The 14975-nt window shown below is 43.8% G+C and overlaps 1 long non-coding RNA gene across 1 annotated transcript in view; it reads left to right on the top strand.

Annotated features, from left to right (window-relative positions):
• The first annotated feature begins 3264 nt into the window (after positions 1–3264).
• Positions 3265–14975, top strand: part of LOC139265170 (uncharacterized) — a 28988-nt gene continuing 17277 nt past the window's right edge. The window contains exon 1 of the long non-coding RNA XR_011593489.1: positions 3265–3362. This is a non-coding gene — a long non-coding RNA (uncharacterized lncRNA). The remainder of the gene's footprint in view (positions 3363–14975) is intronic.

Below are 14975 nucleotides of genomic sequence, written 5' to 3'. Positions count from 1 at the left end.
TGAGGAATCACTCTTCACACAGGAATCATCCTCAGTACACAAACCTCTGAGGAATCACTCTCCACACAGGAGTCACTCTCCTTTTACAAACCTTTGAGGGATCACTCGTCATACAGAAACCTTTGAGGAATTACTCTGCTTACAAGGGTCACTCTCAATACAGAAACCTCTGAGGGCACACTCTCTACCATAGGGATCACTCAATATACATGCTCTGAGGGATTTGTTTCCAGTCAGGATCTGGATTTTTCTATATCTATCATTTTGTATCTATTCGGTGCAGTGTCTATTCCTGTACACAATATAGACAACAGTGAGTGTCAATCTGTATAGTACATACTGCCAGTGTCTGTGAGATCAGATTTCTCTTCATCAGTCATCCAATGTCTGTATTTTTCAGTATTTATTGACTTACTAGCACATTGTGTTCTGTGTATTAATAAAAACATGTTTTGTGCAATGTTTTCTTTTGTGTTGTCTTTCAGAAATTAGGATGGGGATCCTTGAAAACATGTCAATATTTGTAAAGAATTCCTGGCAATGTGTTAATATTTGCCCATGCAGAAATGTTTGAACCTCACTACATCAACCAATTTATTTACAATAAAGTCTAATTTTATGGACAAGCTGCCTCTTCATCAAGAGTCCAGTTCAACTTTTCACAGTATCTCTTTATTAAGGAATGATAACAAGCCATGAATTATTTTTAAAGGAAGAGTGAAAATTTAAAATAATGTAATTTTAAATTATTATAATGCAGTGAAAATGTCAGATAATCATTGAACTGATTAGGCAACACAGGTCTCTGGTTAGTTGAACATATTCTGTGATGTTTGACATGTTTTTGTTTGTTTTCATATCAACTACACAGATTTAAAACATAACTTTAAAACATCAAAGGAAGGAATCACATGTCTAGAGTTAAAGGATTCCTAATGTAGGAAAATTTTATTTGTGTATCCTGACCTGTTTGTTGCAATTTGCTTTCATTAGGCCAATAGTACATTACTGACCTAAAGAAAAGAAAGACTTGCATTTTGTTTTATATATATATATATATATCAGACAAGTCTTTTAGAAATGTCTTGAGGTGCTTCACATTGCTGAATTACTTTGAAGTGCAGTGACTGTTACGTAGGCATAACAACGGTCTAGATCACTGACGAGGCCATTTCCAACCATTTCCTTGAATCCCTCACCACCCAAAAACCCCCATCCCTTTCCAACCCCAATTCCTTTTGTGCCTGTTCCTAGAAAATACTCTCTCTGAATCTGCTTACAACTGTACTTTCAAACACCCAACTGCCTAGCCTTTGGCCTTCAATTTGCCACAATAGCTTTTAGCTGTTCATATGCGCAACAACTCTCTCACTTCATCTCTTGACATCTCTGTTCCCAGACAAATGTTTGCTGTCTTTCATCTCAGAAGTTCATTCCAAGTGGTGAACCACCTTTGTGTGAGGAATGTTCTAGATTTGGCTTTCATCAGTTTGAGGTTATGGCTTTTGGGTTAATTCAACGCCTCGATTTTAAAATTCTTATCCTTGTTTTCAAGTACCTCCATGGCCTCGCCCGTCCCTATCTCTGTGACCTCCTCCAGTCCTACAACATTCCAAGATCCATGGGATCCTCCAATTCTGGCTTCTTGCGTATCCTTGATTTTGATCACTCCACGATTGATGGCGGCCTTCAGCTCTGGAATTCTCTCCCTCAACCTTGTGCCTCTCTACCCTACTTTAAGATGCTTCTTAAAACTTACCTCTTTGACTGAACTTTTGGTCACCTGTCCTAATAACCCCTTTTGTGGCTCAGAGTCAAATCTTGTTTGATTATGCGTCTGTGAAGTGACTTGGGGCATTTTATTATGTTAAAGGCACTATATAAATAAAAGCTGTTGTTGTTGTTGTAGAAATGTTCCAGATTGACATTTTCTATATTGCTTACTTTCTTGCTTACCCCTAAGGTCACCTGACAGGGTTGAAAAGCTTAAAGTTGCCATCCTTCCTCATAGCTCAATCCTCGGAGAGTAGATATCAATCTGTGCACTAACTCCAGGGTTTGGCTGTTTCCCTTCTATTTTGGCAACCACAACTGGACATAATATTTAAGATGTGGTTTTCAAAGGAACTGAAATGTACTTGTAACACTTGTTAATTATGAGTATCATACCGAACACACATAACACCCTTTCACTCCACAGATTACTTTGGATTTCATCATTGCACAAATGACTTTGTCTGACTGTCTCTTAACGATGATGCATTTACTTACTGTGCTGCCACCAATGGCAGTGTTGTAAAGTAAATGAGACAGTGAGAGCCCCCTGAAGAGTTAGTTTTAACTGGTGTGCCTGGCGGTAGCTGCACCTTGGTGGCAAATAGAATGCTACCTCTGAAGACACTGGTAATCATTTTTTCTGAGATCATCCACACAGACCAGCGATGCAGTTTTCCACCTGTTGGTTCTTATAGACTTTCCCCATCAGGTCTGGCAGCCAGAATATAGTCACCAATCAGAATTTTCAAACAACTGTATCTCCTCAAACTTGCACATGTGCACTTGTTTTTCTGTTATGGAATCTGCCTTACAATATAAATGGAGCAGATTTCACAGCATCCAGGACCTCAGGCCACAGTCTAGAACTTCCTCTTCAAGTGGTTCACAAATATAAACATTAGCACCATTTGCAATAAAAATGTGGCTCCGTGCATTTTAATAAAGTTCAGTTCTGTGGTTCTATCCGATGCCACTTCTGTGTTTACTCCAACGCTGATAACTGTGGAATTTTAGCAATAATGGTGGTGGGTTCCAAGCAACGGCATCAACGAGAGGCTGTTCTGCAGCAAATCCATGACCTTGTCCACAAAACAAAGCACAATTCTTTTAAGTTTCAAACATGCCTAATGAGTCTTAAGCAAACAAATTGTAGTCCTATTGTCCGGATAGAGGAGAACTATTTTTTCATAATTATCCCCTTTATCACGGCTGACCAGTCCGTTCACTGCAGAGGGTTTAACTATGCTGGTCTGCCACACCAAGCACAATGGACAAAATGAGATAACAGCTGACTGAGGATGTTGTGAAAATGAATTAATGCATTTTATCATTAGCTCTCTGGCGAACAAAAGGGGGATTTGCCAATGCACTGTGAATGGAATGACGAAGCATAGAATAGGAAACCGTTTAACCAGCAGTTATCCCTTGCATTTGAAGGCATCCTCGGCCAATCCAGGAAACAATGATGCATTTGTCTTTCAGAGTATTAAGAGTGTGGGGACAAGTGACCAGGACTGACGTCTCTGTCAATGAAAACGTGAAATGGGCTATTTACTGTCGGCACATGCTGCTGTTTTTTCTGCTGCGTAAGTAAATCAGTCTTTAAGTGGTGTTTACTGTGTGGAGGCTTAACTATCTTAAATGCATATTGACATCCGTGCAAGTACCAGTGACCCGTGTCAATACTAAACACTATTCAGCAAGGTAAGCTCAAAACCTTCACTGCATATGAATGAGGGTGGGGTTATGGTGTAAATGTTTTGTGACACAACAACTATAGCAAAAAAAAACAGAACAGTGATAGAGTTGTGGGCTCAAAGCTCACTGCAGAACTTGAGCACATAACCTAGGCTGAAACTACAGAGATGCTGCATTGTCAGAGGTGCTGTCCATTAGATGAGACATTAACTGAGGACTTGCTTGCCTGTTCTGGTGGTTGAGATGGATATTAAAAATCTCGCAGCACTAAGCGAAGAAGAACGGAATTCTCCTGGGTCATGGGAAAACCCTGGATATTGTGGTGGGAGGACTGTAGGATGTTTCTGGATTGATGAGCTATAGTGGGTGAATGACCTTCTTCATCTGGAATTTCTTCACCCTGGGGGTTGTGGGGGTCTGGAACTCATTGGCTGAAAGGATGGTAGGGGCAGAAACCCTCACCACATTTAAAAAGTCTTGGATGGACACTTGAAGTGCTGTAACCTGCAGGGCTATGGACCTAGAGCTGGAAAGTGAGATTAGGCTGGATAACCTCTTGTTGGCCGCATGGACACAATGGGTCGAAATGGCTCCTTCCATGCTGTAAATTTCTATGATTCTATGATATATCATTGATTTGATCAAGAAAGGATATACTTGCTTTGGAGGCAGTTCAGAGAAGGTTCACTAGGTTGATTCCGGGAATAAGGGGGTTGACTTATGAGGAAAGGTTGAGTAGGTTGGGCCTCTACTCATTGGAATTCAGAAGAATGAGAGGTGAACTTATCGAAATGTATAAGATTATGAGGGGGCTTGACAAGGTGGATCCAGAGAGGACATTTCCACTGATGAGGGAGACTAGAACTACAGGACATGATCTTAGGATAAGGGGCCGCCCATTTAAAACTGAGATAAGGAGAAATTTCTTCTCTCAGAGGGTTACAAATCTGTGGAATTCACTGCCTCAGAGAGCTGTGGAAGCCGGGACATTGAATAAATTTAAGACAGAAATAGACAGTTTCTTAAACGATAAGGGGATAAGAGATTATGGGGAGCGGGCGGGGAAGTGGAGCTGAGTCCATGATCAGATCAGCCATGATCTTATTGAATGGCGGAGCAGGCTTGAGGGGCCGTATGGCCTACTCCTGTTCCTATTTCTTATGTTCTTATGTTCTTATGTTAACACCATAGATTGACTCTTAAGGTGCAATTGCAGCAGTGATTATGCAATACTATAAAATTGTTGGCCACTCTGCAGGTTGAGAGTTAAGAAATAAAGGATAGAATGAGATATTTCTAATGCTACTTATTTGTGTCTAGTTTTAGAAACTTACACAACATTACTTGTGTAGATGCCATGTTTAGAAAAGACTAAGGCTGTCCATGAGTTAAACAAGACAAATAAATGTTTCTCCATTAAAACTTCATGCAAAACATTATTTTGGAGGGGGCTGGGGGGGATGGGGGTAGGGGGAGCTGGATTCTTCTCCTTTTCTCCATTCCTCCTCTCTATTTAGAGTTGATTCTATTTGGAGTACATTTTCATAGGCTGCCGTCACTTTCCCCGTATCTTGGTCCAGTAGCTATTCTTAATTTCTGAACCCAAACAGTAAATGCAAGTAAGCTATTTGACTGGGGCAACAACAAAGATGAGCCCTGTATTGTCCTCATCCAACATCCACCAAGTTTATTTTCCACCAGAGGTCATTTGATGCAAATCAGGAACCCAGGATTGCTGAGGACAATTAACTAATATATACCAGAAAATATGGAAAGAGAAAGAACCATTTGATCCGGCTGAATTTTCAGGTGGTTTGCGACCAGGTTTTTGCTGCGTTTTGACCCTCTGCAGCGAAAACCCGGTCCCAAAGCCCGGGCGGCATCCTCGGCTCCTTGTTTGCGGCAGCGATGGGAGGTACCACTGGGGAAAAGTGCATCAGATATGTAGCGACGCGGATTGCGTTACCGTCCAAGTTTCGGCACTCTCCCGAGCCGTACGCCACGCCCAGAGGTAAAACCTGTCGGTGCAGCCCCGCCAGCAGCGGTAAGTAGGAAAACCTGCAAAAAAAGTAAGTTAAAATTTTTATTTTTTAATTTTTTTGCAGCGATTAGTTAGTTAAGGGTCTTGGTAATGTTTTTGGAATGTTTTTTTGAATTTTCTTTTTGTTTTCCCCCCTCCCAAACCATCTCTCGCAGCGCTCCCGGCCCCACACTAAATCTGGCGAAACTCGCGTTTTTGTGCCGCGAATGCTCGTGTAACGCCTCCCTCCTGGCGCAGACACCAAGTGCTGAAAGTTCAGCCTGAAAACAGTAGCGCAGCGAAAACGGTAATTTTCACGTTTCGCTACTGTTTTCGCCGAAAAACTCCAAAAGGCGAAAATCCGGCCAATTGAGCCCACCCTTTCTGACCAACCCTATACAATTTGTACTTTCATGGATTCTCCATCAATTGATTTCTTCTCCTGAGAGGTGATGAATAACAGAAAAATTGCAAGAGGACAAAACTCTGAAATGTTACTCTGATCCCTGAGAAAAAAAAATCCAGGATAACAATCTTTGCTGTGTGTGGCCTGTTTATTTTAATGCGCGGTACTTTTAAATTTTATGCACACCTGCTCAGTATCTTAGAAGGATTTCTTTTTGACCTTCTTTGACATTACAAAGGCCTTTGACACTGTCAACTATGAGGGATTATGGAGCGTCCTCCTCCGTTTTGGCTGCCCTCAAAAGTTTGTCACCATCCTCTGTCTGCTCCATGATGACATGCAAGCCATGATCCTGAGCAATGGATCCACCACAGACCCAGTCCACATCCGGACCGGGCTCAAGCAGGGCTGCATCATCACACCAACGCCCTTTTCGATCTTCCTTGCTGCAATGCTACATCTCACCCTTAGCAAGCTCTCCCCTGGAGTGGAGCTAAATTATAGAACAGATGGGAATCTGATCAACCTCTGCCGCCTCCAGGCCAGATCCAAGTTTGTCCCATCCTCTGTCATTGAACTACAATACGTAGACGACGCTTGCGTCTGCACACACTCAGAGGCCGAACTCCAAACCATCGACAACACCTTCACCGAGGCATAGGAGAGCATGGGCTTTATGCTAAACATCCGTAAGACAAATGTCCTCTACCAACCTGATCCCGCCACACAGCACTGCCCCCTGATTATCAAAATCCACGATGAGGCCTTGGACAATGTGGACCATTTTCCATACTTCGGGAGCCTACTGTCAGCAAGAGCAGACATTGACGACGAGGTCCAACACTGCTTTCAGTGTGCCAATGCAGCCTTTGGTCACCAGAGGAAGAGAGTGTTTGAACACCAAGACCTCAAATCCGGCACCAAGCTCATGGTCTACAAGGCAGTAGTGATACCCGCCTTCCTATATGGCTCAGAGACACCTACACCTACAGTAGACACCTCAAAGTGCTAGAGAAGTATCACCAGCGCTGCCTCCGCAAGATCCTGCAAATCCATTGGCAGGACAGACGCACCAACGTCAGTGGTCTCGCTTAGGCCAACATCCCCAGCAACGGAGCATTGACCACGCTCGATCAGCTCCGTTCGGCGGGCCACATCATCTGCATGCCCGACACGAGACTCCCAAAGCAAGCGCTCTATGCGGAGCTTCGACACGGCAAGCGAGCCCCAAGTGGGCAGAGGAAACGCTTCTAGGACAGCCTCAAAGCCTCCTTGACAAAGTGCAACATCCCCACCGACTCCTGGGAATCCCTGGCCCAAGACTGCCTTAAGTGGAGGAAGAGCATCCGGAAGGGCGCTGAGCACCTCGAGTCCCATTGCCAAGAACAAGCAGAAGCCAAGCGTAGACAGCGGAAGGAGTGTGTGTCAACCCAGGCTCCCCGACCACCCTTTCCTTCAACCACTGTCTGCCCCACCTGTGACAGAGACTGTAGGTCCTGCATTGGACTCTTCAGTCACCTGAGAACTCACTTTTAGAGTGGAATCAAGTCATCCTCGACTCCGAGGGACTGCCTATGATGATGATGGTCTTGTGAACGACCTGTGCGTTACCTTCCAGATTGGTGCGTGGCCATGCATACATGTGTGCAGCTTAGAGGGAAAATTGATAATAATCTAACATTACCGTTTATTTTGCTCATCACTGACTGTTGCATTCCCAACTCTAACATTTCCTTGGTTCTAGCAGAACAACAACCAGTCTTCCACAGATCATTTACTTCAATACTTATCCTGAACTCTTCAATCCTGTTTTTAAACCAAATGTTTATCCAGCTTATTTGTAAATTAGTTCATTGGCATAACTGCTTTTGATGGGAGTCCATTCCACATTTTCTGTAAAGGTAAAGGCTTCTGAATTGATAGAAAACATTGCCAGGCCACAAAAGAGCCACCTCTTTTCATGTGATCACGGTCCAGATTAAATAACCAGTGTCAATTAACATAATCCACACTTTTTAAAGACTGGAGTCACCCATTCCCCAGTTCTCCTTTTCTCCAATGAAAGCAAGTTCAATTCTATGAACTTCTCATAATACAAGATTTTCATGGCTAAGTTTCACAAATTGTATGAAAGTACTGTAGGGTCTACAAACCTCTGTGACCCTGTTTCCAATAGGATCATGGCATTCAAAGCTCTGTGCCAATGATCCTGATAGGATCCTGGCATTCAAAGCTGTGTGCCAGGAGCACAAATTTGTGGATTCTACCAATTAATTCTCAGAATCATCATTACTTTTTCTTGGGTTCCATCCAATACACATTTGGAATATTTGGGGTAATTTTCTCTCTATTGTACTTCTGACAGGGAGTCTCATCTCTCGGCAATCCATATTGGAAAGTTGGACATGTGCTGCACATGATTTTCATTTGCCGATAGCACAAAATCAGAACGCTATCCATATTATGTGGAATTTTATGAATCTTACGGTATAATTTCTATTAGGCAAAGTTCAGGTTTGAACACTTAATGCACTAATACTACCTTCTTGTTGCTACTATTTTGAAGCAGACATTAACCCTACAAGTTAATACCTGCCAAAAATAATGCATGGGCGAATGTAATGTGTGCATTAAGTGTTCATTCCTGAACTTAGCCAATTGGAAAATATCTCCTACCTTTGAAGATAGGGGCCTAGACTTTGTACTCTCTCCATACCAGTTTTTGGCAGAGCGGAGTTGGGCAGGGGGGTGAAAAATGCTCAGGGATGCACGCTGTTATGCCCCAACCTTTTTGTGCCTTCCCCCAATTTCCCAGTGCCCGGGCTGGGTGGTAGTATACCCATTCCCCAGTGAATGCTAATTGGGGAAATACACTTCCAACACATCTCCCATAATTTGTGAGTTGTTGCTGTTAGAATTCTGGAAGCCTGGGCCTAACATGACCTCCCTTGCAACTTGCACTCAAAGTAGGGGTGATGGGTGAATGGGATTTCTAAGATTTCTAAGATTGGAAGAAGGGAGCCCTGAAATGTATTTTTGGCAGCCATGGCTCAAGTGCTCATAGCAAGTGACCTCTGGTGTCCCCCAAGGATCTATCCTTGGTCCCCTCCTATTTCTCATCTTCATGCTGCCACTCGGCAACATCATCCAGAAACACAGTGTCTGTTTCCACATGTAGGCTGATGACACCCAGCTCTACCTCATCACCACCTTTCTTGACCCATTCACTGTTTCTAAATTATCACACTGCTTCTCTGACATCCAGTATTGGATGAGCAGAAATTTTCTTCAACTAAATATTGGGAAGATTAAATCCATTGGGGGGGGGGGGATTTTCCGGAGGGTCAACCGGCAGGATCGGTGGTGGGTCAGGTGGGAAATTTGATTTTTTTTGACAGCGGGTCAACCCACTGCAACGCGTCTTTCCCACAGGCACGTGTGTGATCTCCGATCCGACCCGACCCACAGAGACGGGCGACCCAATTAAACCAATTATTGCGTTGTTCACAGACCCTTAATGATGCTTTTAAACTTACCTTTGCACTTTAACTGCTCACCCACGGGGTCCACACTGCTTAGGGACCACGTCTGTGAATCTAAGGCGGGAGATGGATGGCCATTGCTTGAGCTGATTCAAGTAAAGGCTCCCACCTGACAGATCATTACTTTCCTCAGCCACAAGATGTTTCTCAGTCCATTTCCAGCACAGATTCTGCAGGCTTTTCACTTTCCACTCTCTATCTACTCTTACCTGATTGGAAGAACTCCCTCACCATTGATAGAATGCTTCTGTCATTTGTACTTCACCTGCCATCTATTCCATCAACATGGATGCCCTGTCTCACCTTGGTCCTCAGAATCCGACCACCATCAGCCTCAACACCAATAGCACCAGGCACACCAGCAGCACCAACAACAACACCAACTTTCTCCGTAATCACCTGATGCTGCACAGGACAGAGGGCATTAGCACCTGACCACATTGCTGTCCGGGAGGCCAGGGATGGCCTCAACATGGTCAGATTTGCTTCATTGACGCTGTACACCATGACTGTCACTGATGTGCCAGGTTGGCACCACCCCATACCAACACTATAAAAGCATCCCTACAATGTCTAAGTCATTCCTTTCATACTCACCATCATTGTGGGGGTTACTGTTACGTCTCACCATTCATTGCAACTCACTAAGCCACTTCTAAAGATACACACAAATCTGTCCAAAAATGGAAAGTGTTGAAAATAAAGGTTTCAATGTTTGACTGCACATTACGAACATAAGAACATAAGAAATAGAAGCTGGAGTAGGTCATTTGGCCCTTCAAGCTTGCTCCACCAATCAACATGATCATGGCAGATCTTCTACCTCAACTCCACCCTCCTGCACTATCCCCATATCCCTTCAGTCCCAAGAATATACTCAATGACTCTCTGGGGTAGAGAATTCCGAAAATGCACAACTCTGAGTGAAGAAATGTCTCCTCATCTCAGTGCTAAATGGCCAACCCTTTATTCTGAGACTGTGATCCTGTATTCTAGATTCCCCAGCTAGGGGAAACATTTTCTCAGCTTTAACCCTGTCAAGCCTCTTCAGAATTTTATATGTTTCAATTAGATCATCTCTCATTCTTCTAAACTCTAGGGAATATAGGCCTAGTCTATTCAATCTCTGCTCATAGGTCAATCCCCTCATCCCAGGAATCAGTCTTGTGAACCCTCGTTGCAATCCCTCTAAGTCAAGTATGTCTTTCCTACGGTAACGAGACCAGAACTGTGTACAGTACTCCATGTGTGGCCTCACATAATTGTAGTAAGATTTCTTTACTCATACTCTAATCACTTTGTAACAAACGCTAACATTCAATTTGCTTTCCTAATTGCTTGATGTACCTATATGTTAACTTTCTGTGATTCATGTACAAGGACACTCAGATCCCTCTGAATGCAAGCATTTCCCAGTCTCTTACCATTCAAAAAATATTCTGCTTTTTTGTTTTTCCTACCAAAGTGGATAACTTCACATTTTCCCACATTGTATTCCATTTGCCATTTTCCTGCCCACTCAGTCAACCTGCCTATATTTCTCTGAAGCCTCTTTGCATACTCCTCACAGCTTACTTAACCAGCTAACTTTGTATCATCAGCAAACTTGGATATGTTACACTCAGTCCCTTCATCTAAGTTATTAATCTAGATTGTAAATAGCTCTGGTACCCCACTAGTTACAACCTGCCAATCTGAAAAAGTCCTTTTATTCCTACTCTCTGTTTTCTAGAGGTATATAAAAAGGAAGAGAGTAGCTAAAGTAAATGTTGGCCCCTTAGAGGATGAGACTGGGAAATTAATAATGAGAAACAGGGAAATGGCAGAGACTTTGAAAATATATTTTGTATCGGTCTTCACAGTAGAAGACACTAAGAACATCCCAGTAATATATGATCAAGGGGCTATAGGCAGGGGGCAACTTAAAACAATCACTATCACTAAAGAAAATGTACTCAGTAAAATAATGGGACTAAAGGTGGACAAGTCCCCTGGACCTGATGGCCTGCATCCAAGGGTCTTAAAAGAAGTGGCTGCAGAGATAGTGGATGCATTGGTTGTAATCTACCAAAATTCCCTGGATTCTGAGAGGTCCCAGTGGATTGGAAAACCACAAATGTAATGCCCCTATTTAAAAAAGGAGGGAGAAAGAAAGCAGGAAACTATAGACCAGTTAACCTAACATCTGTCATTTGGAAAATGCTGGAGACCATTATTAAGGAAGCAGTAGCAGGACATTTGGAAAAGCACAATATCATCAAGCAGAGTCAGCATGGTTTTATGAAAGGGAAATTATGTTTGACAAATTTGCTGGAGTTCTTTGAGGATGTAACAAGCAGGGTGGATAAGTGGGAACCAGTGGATGTAATATATTTGGATTTCCAGAATGCATTCGATAAGGTGCCACATAAAATGTTACTGCACAAGATAAGAGCTCATGGGGTTGGGGGTAATATATTAGCATGGTTAGAGGATTGGCTAATTAACAGAAAACAGAGAGTCGGGATAAATGGATCATTTTCCGGTTGGCACACGGCAACTAGTGGGGTGCCACAGGGATCGGTGCTGGGGCCTCAACTATTTACAATCTATATTGATAACTTGGATGAAAGGACCGAGTGTAATGTAGTCAAATTTGCTGATGATACAAAGATGAGTGGGAAAGCAAGTTGTGAAGAGGACGCAAATAATCTGCAAAGGGGTATAGATAAGCTAAGTGAATGGGTAAACATTTGGCAGATGGGTTATAATGTGGGAAAGTGTGAGGTTATCCACTTTGACAGGAAAAATTAAGAAGCAAATTATTATTATTTAAATGGAAAGAGATTACAAAATGCTGCAGTACAGAGCGACCTGGGGGTCCTTGTGCATGAAACACAACACGTTAGTATGCAGGTACAGCAAGTAATCAGGAAGACAAATAGAATGTTGGCTTTTATTAAAAAGGGGATGGAGTATAAAAGCAAGGGAGTCCAGTACAACTGTACAGGGTATTGGTGAGACCATACCTAGAGTGCTGCATACAGTTTTGGTCTCCTTATTTGAGGAGGGACATACTTGCATTGGAGGCAGTTCAGAGAAGGTTCACTAGGTTGATTCCTGAGATGAAGGGGTTGACTTATGAAGAAAGGTTGAGCAGATTGGGCCTATACTCATTGGAGTTTAGAAGAATGAGAGGTGATCTTATTGAAACATTTAAGATAATGAGGGGGCCCGACAAGGTAGATGCAGAGAGGATGTTTCCACTCATGGGGGAATCTCGAACTAGGGGGCATAGTTTAAGAATAAGGAACCACCTATTTAGAACTGCGATGAGGAGGAATTTCTTCTCACAGAGGGTCATAAATCTGTGGAATTCTCTGCCCCAGAGAGCTGTGGAGGCTGGGTAATTGAATATATTTAAGGTGGAGATAGCCTGATTTTTGAACAATAAAGAGAGTGAAGGGTTATGGGGAACGAGCAGGGAAGTGAAGCTGAGCCCAAGATCAGATCAGCCATGATCTTATTAAATGGCGGAGCCGGCTCGAGGGGCCAAATGGCCTACTCCTGCTCTTATTTCTTATGTTCTTATGTTCTTATGTTCCTATGTTCTGTCCATTAACCAATCCTCAATCCATGCTAATATATTAGCTCCAATCCCAAGTCCTAATTTTGTGTAATAACCTCTTGTGTGGCACCTTATCGAATGCTTTTTGAAAATCCAAATACACTACATCAACTGGTTCCCCCTTATCCAGCCTACTAGTTAAATCTTCAAAAAAACTCTAATAGATTTGTCAACCATAATTTCCCTTTCATAAAACCATGTTGACTCTGCCTAATCATATTATGATTTTCTAAGTGCCCTGTTATCACGTCCTTAATAATAGATTCTAGCATTTTGCCTACTGCTGATGTCAGGCTACCTGGCCTATAGTTCCCTGTTTATTCTCTTCCTCCTTTCTTAAATATTATGTTTGCTGTCTTCCAATCCTTGGTGACTGTTCCAGAATCTAGGAATATCACTGGCATCAGGCGGTGGTACTGCCTGATGGGAAATTTGGTTCTGCTTTTCAAGGGTGCAAAGAATTGCCACCTTGTCGACTCTGGCCATGGAAATCCTGACGTCAGTATGCATGCAATGCCTCATTGGCACTGGTCTTGCCAATTCACTTTTGACGCCTCACTTACTGGCTGGCGGGGAACATGCCACAAAAAGTTGGCGTTCACAAGTCAAGGTAACGATTCTGGGGCGGTATTTAAAGGGAGTTGTAGCCGGGCCACAGACGTCACGGTCCTTGCTGCGTTCGCTCCTCACAGAGTGCGTAGGTATTGGTGTGCTGCGACTATTCAGCTTCACATCTAGCATTTTGCAAACATTGGTGGGTTTCAGGTTGGATACATTGGCATCTAGCACATCGTGGTGAACTTCTGCAACTTAATGGGGGCAGTGATGGCGCACCATGTCGTCCTGTCGCGACGACTTCAAAGGCACCGGCTACAGAAACGACTTCAGGCCAATGTGAGTCCACACCAGAGGAGAGGCCCCAGACATCGGGGCAGGAGGTCGTACAGATGCAGGGTTTATCGTGCGCATTACTCTTACGTTGCTATGTCCGAGGAGCAATGCATAAGAAGGCTGTGGTTCCACAAGGAGGTGGTCACCGTGCTCTGCCACCTCCTGCAGACAGACCTCGAAACTGACAATGAGGAGGAGGACCTCACTGTCAGTGGCAGTGAAAGTGACTGTAGCCCTCAACTTCTATGCTACCGGCTCCTTCCAGTATCCTGCCGGCGATAGATGCAACAGCTCGCAGTTTGCAGTACATTGCTGAATTCGCCAGGTGACTGACATTCTCTACAGCCGACACATGGACTACATAAAGTTCAGCATGTCCAGGCAGAGCCAGGATGAGCGCTCTCTTGGTTTCACCATTATAGCAGGCTTCCCCATGATTCAGGGGGCATTGATTGTATGCATATGACATTGCAAGCCCCTTCTCACAACAGAGAGGTGTTTTGGAATCGAAAGGGCTATAACTCCCTCAACGTTCAGATGATCCTCGCTGTCAATGCCCGATATCCTGGCAGCTGCCACAATGCCGTCATCCTGTGGGAGAGAAGTGTGCCACGACTGTTCCAGCCACCGCATGAAGGGCGTGGCTGGCTCCTGGGCGACAAAGGATATGGTCATGCCACATGACTGATGATACCCCTCCACAATCCCACTATCCCTGCCAACTAGCACTACAACAGCAGCCATACCGCACCCAGGATCATTATAGAGCAAACTATCGGGTTTCTGAAGCAGTGTTTCTGCTACCTTGATAGACTGTGAATGTTCACATTGTGTGCGACACGCTGCACAACGTAACCATCATGAGGGGCCAGCCATTACCAGCAGGGATGGATGATTCACCTCAGGAGGATGACAATGAGGAGGAAGACGAGGAGCTTTATCCATGGCGGAGGCAGCCTGGCACTGCTGTGGCTGCAAGGGCTGCTCGTCAGAGACTCATCGCGCACCGATTCCAGTGAATGATGCGAGATGTGC

Source organism: Pristiophorus japonicus, chromosome 6 (assembly GCF_044704955.1).
Source record: "Pristiophorus japonicus isolate sPriJap1 chromosome 6, sPriJap1.hap1, whole genome shotgun sequence".
Taxonomy (NCBI): Eukaryota; Metazoa; Chordata; class Chondrichthyes; family Pristiophoridae; genus Pristiophorus; species Pristiophorus japonicus.
This window is presented reverse-complemented; position numbering and strand designations above follow the sequence as displayed.